The following is a 6,468-nucleotide window of genomic DNA, read 5'->3' as shown; positions in this document are numbered from 1 at the left end:
CCGGGGGAAAGAGGCGGTGGATGAAGATTGGAATAAATTTAAAGTTTATCTTAAAAACTGCTGTAATTTGGAAAATTAGGGGCTCAGAGTTATAAGAGATAAAGAACTACAGTTGCATTAATAATTAACTGAAGTTAAATATATGAAATATATTTAAGTTATGATCAGAGGGTTGCTGGAAAATCTTGAAACAAGAATGCAGAAAAGGGGTGGTATGGGGAAGTCGTGTTTTTGTTTGTTTATGTTTATGTTTTTGTTTGTTTTATGGAAAACCAATAAAAATTTATTAAAAAAAAAAAAAGATAACGCCAAGGTTTAATAATAATAATAATAATAACAACAACAACAACAATATAATTTATTATTTATACCTCGCCCATCTGGGCGGCTTCCAACAAAATATTAAAATACAATAATGCATCAAACATTAAAAGCTTCCCTAAACAGGGCTGCCTTCAGATGTCTTCTAAAAGTCTGGTAGTTCTTGTTCTCTTTGACATCTGGTGGGAGGGAGTTCCACAGGGCAAGCAGTATGGGACACCTGGATATTCCTGCATTGCAGGGGGTTGGGCTGGAATCCTCAAGGTCCCTTCCAACTCTATGATTTCTGCAAAAAAAAAAAAGTCTCCTAAGATATGCATTTTTGCACACAAATTTGCTTAAGGCATGCATTTTTGCAAGCAATTTCTCCTAATATAACGCCTTTTCTACATGCCTTTCAGGAATATACACATTTTTGCTCACACTTTCACCTGGTATGTACATTTTTCCATGCATGTTTTAGCTGGAGAACTGCATTGCAAAATTTTGGTGAAGTACGAATGTCAAAGGATGACTATGTTTCAATTCACATCTTTGTCTGGGAAGTGCAGGTTGGATAGGGTCACGTGGAAATGCAAACGGAATGATTTTCTCTTCCATCCTAGTTGCTAGAGCCCCCCACCCCACAACCACAGGAACCTTCTAGCCCATGTCCACAACCTACCTGGAGATCTCGTTCAATCAGTCCCTCCACATTCTTCTTCAGAAGTTTGATGCAATGGTGCTGACACCAGTTATAACAGCAGGGTCAGATATTTTGAGTTTCCGGAACACAACTTATCATTGCACAGGATCAAGTACCTCTTAATTTAAAGAAAGGTCTTTCTTTTTAGAACCTTACATCTCTGTGGCAGCAAAGGATTATCCTGCATAATTGCATCTCAGGCCTAAATCTCAAAGCCCCTTGAGTGCCATGTCAAGAAGGGAGGATGGAGGGAGGAATAAGAGATATAACCCCTGTTGCACTAAACCAACAAATGGCTCCTTCCTGCCCTCACCACCCCAGGTTATTCTTGTCCGTGTGTAGTCACCTGGCTGGACACTGGGCTGTGTTTAAATGCTGTCTTATTGTCAGATACTTAAGACCTCCTTGAGCTTCACAAAGTGTCCAAGGCAAAACCCAACAGAGAGGCGGATTACAGAGATCCAGTTACATAAGGCTTATTTCTATTCCTTTCAGGGGAGTCGGCTTCAGCCAGCTGCTTATTAGCCCTGATCTCTGCTTTGTCCTCCTTTCTGTGCTGTTTTAAAGAGCCTCCTCCAGTCATAACACCACCCATCACAGTGTCTGTGGCTTGCAAAATATGCTTCCCATCACTTTCCTATCAACCTCAGCTTGCCCGGCAGCTAAGGTGACCATTTATGCAGCAACCGAAAAGAGAAATACATTACCCAAAACCAGGACCAAAGTAGTTACTGATTTGAACCTGCTAATTTATATGTATGGAATTTAGGAATGTTTACTGGCATTTAAATAGTGCTACATCTCACCATAGTGGTGAAGAGTGCGACTCACTGACGTGTGTTGGATCATTCTAATGTGCAGGTATTGCTAACTGCTGATGAACAAATTCAGGACCTCCATTCTCCCTTTTTGAGGTTCTTGATCTTTAAACCAGACTTGGATCAGAGAGGCCTTCAAATGGAGGACAGAGCGTTTGCTTCCTGGAAGCCCTGCAGAATAAAGATTGTCCTCTGTAAAGGAGGACACACGGTCACTCTACAAGAAACACAACAGCAAGGCTGTCACTGCACGTGAAGCCAAAGGTGACAGCCTGGACCATCACTGTCCATTCAAGTCAAGTTAGAGAGAAGAGGACATCACTGTGATTGTGGAGGCCTGCAGAGCCTCATGAAGGCCAGAGCGATGGGGATCCTGAGTGGAGTTATCTGGAGAAAACAGGAACATAGCAGAGGATTGTCTACATTAGCTGGGCATCAGCTCTCCAGGGATCTTGACGGGAGTCTCTCCTAGCCCTTCCTAGAGATGCTGGAGCCTCAACACGGGACCTTCTGCATGCAAGGCAGCTGCTGGACCAGTGAGCTGCAGCCCTTCCCCAGGGATGCTTCTTGAAGTAGTCCACAGAGGTGCACATACAGTGATGGAAACAGCTTTGAAACCAGAACATCATGGAGAAACTGGGCAGTGGTGGATCTTAGGGTCTCAGATGTCAGCAGCACCATGTGCAATGCCAAAATTCACCCCCCACACACACACCCCTCTCGCCTTCCATTCTACAATATAGTTATTATTATTTATTAAATTTGTATGCCACTGTTTGTCCATAGTGACGGCATCCCCAAGGCTCTGTGCCCAGTGCAACTGAACCAGCCATGCTCCCCTAACTCCTCCTCTGGGCTGGAGCCCTCAGGATGCAGCTGAAGCTAGCTGGCTTTTAAACATTTGATTCTTGAGCTGAATTCTTAGAATCATATTGTAGGATTTTTCCTGGTATGTGAAATGTTAGCCATCACAGCACTAGGGGACTGGGAGGCGACAGAGAGGTGGTCTTTAGAAGGGACAGGCACTCTCTCACTGTACTCCTTCAGAAAGCTTCACAATTCAGCTTTCATTCCCGATGACCTTGTAGGCTCTGAGATATTGCTCCCCTCACCAGGCCTTATCTTTATATCACATATAACTGAGCACAGAGCAGTCGTAGGCGGTCAGACTAGTACAACAGAACTCAATGCATCTTTTGTGATGGCAACATTTAAGCTCTTGCCATAAGACCTGACTCGTAAATAACTTGATTTTGAATGAGGTGACTATGCAGCCCAGACATGCCCCCTCCTTCTCTCTCCCCCCACCCTGCCCTGTGGCCTTGCTGTCCTATTGGCTGCCTCCGGAGGGTGTCACATTAGGACAGGGCCATTGACAACAGCAGAGTATTCCAGATCATGACTTATATTTATTTACAGGCAATTTCTACAGAGTTTCCATAGGTGTGGTAAGGTACTGAGGTTACCTTATCAAGTTGCCAAGGGGGGTATGTTTCGTCTTCTTCCTCTTCTTTCTGTGAAACATTTCTTTAGCACTCCATGGCTGCCCACGCTTTCCGATCTGAAAAATCCCATTAGCACTGGAGAGATGATTTGCAGAATAAAATAAAACAGCCTGGATACCCTGAATGTAAGGTAAAGGGAACAAAAACACTGCATGCATCCATGAAAATTTCACCAGAATTGAAGGCAATTGCTTTTCCTATTGGTTGATTGGGGGGGGTGGAGCAGAAGAAATTTTTGGCACAGCACCAGTTTTCTCTTGCCATTACTGAGAATCAGTACATCAAGATCGTGGAACAAAGATGTTGATGGTGGCATGAGGCAAAACAAGAACTACATTGGGGAAGAAAGAAGGCTAGGACAATTGTCTTGCCAGGAAAGCAAGAACATTCAGAGACAAAAAGAGCCTGGCGTGCTCTTACACCTTCAGCTATTATCTGCCTCTGACCATTGTGGCCAGTTAAATGCACTGGCAGGGGGCTGGCAGTGCCTGTATGAACTACAGGAATGAATATTTCTCTATTTATTCAAAGGGCCAGACCTCCTGCCTATTTTCTTTTTTGGAAGCAGCCTGGGATGGGTGGGTGGGTGGGTAGGATTGAATCAGGACTACAGCCCCAGGAAAGGGAGGCCTCCGCCTTCTCTGTGTGCTGTTTTCCTGATGGAAATACTAGGGGTGTGCATCAGCTCTGCATGCAACCCAAACAATGGGCCAGATCAGATGCAGTCTCTCACGTTCCTGAGTTGGATTGCACTGCTAGCAAGGTGTGTCGAGGTGGACCAGGGAATTCTCAGCCTTCCGAGTAGAACTGTTGCTTCACTTCCACCATAAAAGTTAAACATGCAAGCTTCTCCCCCAGCCTGGCTGCCTTCTTATTTCTGGGAAATGAAATCAAGCTGACTTGGGAAACAACCGGAGCTTGAAAGGGGAGAGGCAGGGAAATCTCTTGTTTCGATGGGCAGGTCTAGCTTTTCCATCACAGTGAATGATTTCCCCTGTGCCCTCAAATCACTGTGCTTTGGGGAAGGAATAACAAAGGTGTTCTTCCTGTGAGTCATCATTCTCCTCCGGACTTTTTGGCTGTGAAAGCAGGGCACAAGCGATGAAATTAGACTATTGGGGCGGCTTCCCCCACAAAACAGGCAATTAGCTCTTTGTGCTTCACAGAGGGTGCTTCTGGGAAGGTGAGGTGGAGAAATGCACCCCCAGACTTTCCCCATTTTTATGACAAACAAAACCACTTAGCACAATAGCCTCTGGACCTATTTATCTGAACTTTGACAGGTTTCTTTCCCAAGGGTATCTTCCCATGATTGCCCCCCCAAAAAATATACACTTGGGGAGGGAACATGACTAAATGAACCAGTGATTAGTGATGGGTGAATCAGCCAATGTCCATTTTTCTCAGTTTCTCACTTTTCCCATCTGCAGTTTTCCACATTTCCATAAGTTTTCATTAAAATAAAGGTCCTCATGAAAATTCATGAGCAGTTTAGTGTGAATTCCTCCTAATATATTTGCTTGTTTGCAATTTTGCCTAATATGCACACTCCCTCCCCACTAATGTATACATTTTAATGGTCACATTACCCAAGTAACTGCATTTTTGTATACATTACTTGGCTGGAGTATTCCATTGCAAAATTCAGAGAGGTGGACATTTCAAAAGATGGCTTTCTTCCACTTCTCATATTGTTTTGGAAACTGAAAATTTCATATGGTCACCTTTAAATGTGGACTGCATCGATTCCCGCCCCCTGCCCCCCCCATCCCCGCCAATATATGGGAGCCTCCTATTTCCCTAGCATTTGATTTCACATAGACTGGAGAAACAGCAGAACAATTGCAGCAAGAGATTATGCAATGGGAGAGGAACACTTCCTCTTTCACTGGCAAGGAGTGTCCCAGCAGGAAGTGAGCAGGCCATTCCCATCTCCCAAGCTACTGTGGGCACCTTTTCGCCCCCTGGAACTCTCCAAATACAGAGAGACGGACATCTGCTAAAGGGTAGCACCAGTCACCTTAAATGAAGAGAGGAAAGATGGCAAGTCACAGCGGGCCTTCTTTCCAGTGGGCCTTCTTTCCCTGGCCTCTTACTTTGCATCAGTTGCATCAGAGATAAGGCGTCTGGCCCTCTGCCATCGTCTCTGGTCCTCAGGGAAGGGTGTGCTGTGTTTGCAACCTTTCAACCAGAACTGTTGAATAACAGAACAAGGCAGCCAGTTACTTGTAGGCTCTGGGGAGGGTGTGTGTTTTGTGTTCTGTCATGCACTCTTTATAGCCACTAAAGGAGATATAGAGAGAGATAGAGAGATATTCTCCGGGCAAGGGCTACTAGATGCATTTTCTTCCACGCTCCCTAATAGTCGGTACGTGATTCCATGTCACTCTTTGGCACAGGCTTCTGTTCTATAAAAAGAACAGGTTCTGGGAAAACTCTACAGGCAGAAAGACTTCATCTAATGAAATATACTTAGGGCAGGGATAGCCAACATGGCACTCGCCAGATGTTTGGAATTCAGCACCCATCATCCCTGATCACTGGCTATGCTGGCTGGGCCTGATGGGAGTTATAGTCCACAGCTTATGGAGAATACTGCACTGACTACCCTGGCTTAGGGTTTCTGCTTCCTCCGCCACAGGCATCTCATTTCCTTGTATTCAGCCATTCAGGCTTGCATTCTACATAGTGCTAAGTCAGGGTCCCATAAGTGCAATGGGACTTCCACACCTCTTCTCCTACCTAAATCTGTTCCAGGGGTTCCCCCAACCTCCCAAAGCAGATTTGGGGAGCTCACGGGGCACACCTGGGGGAGCAGATGGGGGAAAGTTCCATAACACTAGTGGTATTTTTTGCACTAATAGGATGAATGAGTTGAATAGTGCCCTTGGTTATGTGCAATCAAAAAATTGTTACATAGCATAGGTAAAATAATTGAGTGCATAAAATTATGTTATACAATGCATTGAATAGACAGCTGGAAAACAGAAATGAACAAATAAAACAACCCTTGAGCTCTGCTTTCCAATTGCTTGGAAAGACACCTTCTTCCATTCAGCAGAATTAAGCATGGCTAGGATCAGGCTGTCAACTTTTTACTTTTTTCAGTAACATGGTTGCCACACAACCATGTGTTTGT

The 6,468-nt window shown here is 44.6% G+C and overlaps 1 long non-coding RNA gene across 1 annotated transcript; it reads right to left on the bottom strand.

The window, feature by feature from the left end:
• Nucleotides 1-341: 341 nt before the first annotated feature.
• Nucleotides 342-5,504, bottom strand: LOC144326720 (uncharacterized). The gene is made up of 3 exons (XR_013391697.1): nt 5,350-5,504; nt 3,291-3,385; nt 342-607 (listed from the first exon to the last, which is right to left on the bottom strand). It is a non-coding gene; the product is annotated as an uncharacterized LOC144326720 (long non-coding RNA).
• Nucleotides 5,505-6,468: the final 964 nt, after the last annotated feature.

The sequence above is a fragment of the Podarcis muralis genome, chromosome 2, assembly GCF_964188315.1.
Source record: "Podarcis muralis chromosome 2, rPodMur119.hap1.1, whole genome shotgun sequence".
Classification (NCBI taxonomy): Eukaryota; Metazoa; Chordata; class Lepidosauria; order Squamata; family Lacertidae; genus Podarcis; species Podarcis muralis.
This window is presented reverse-complemented; position numbering and strand designations above follow the sequence as displayed.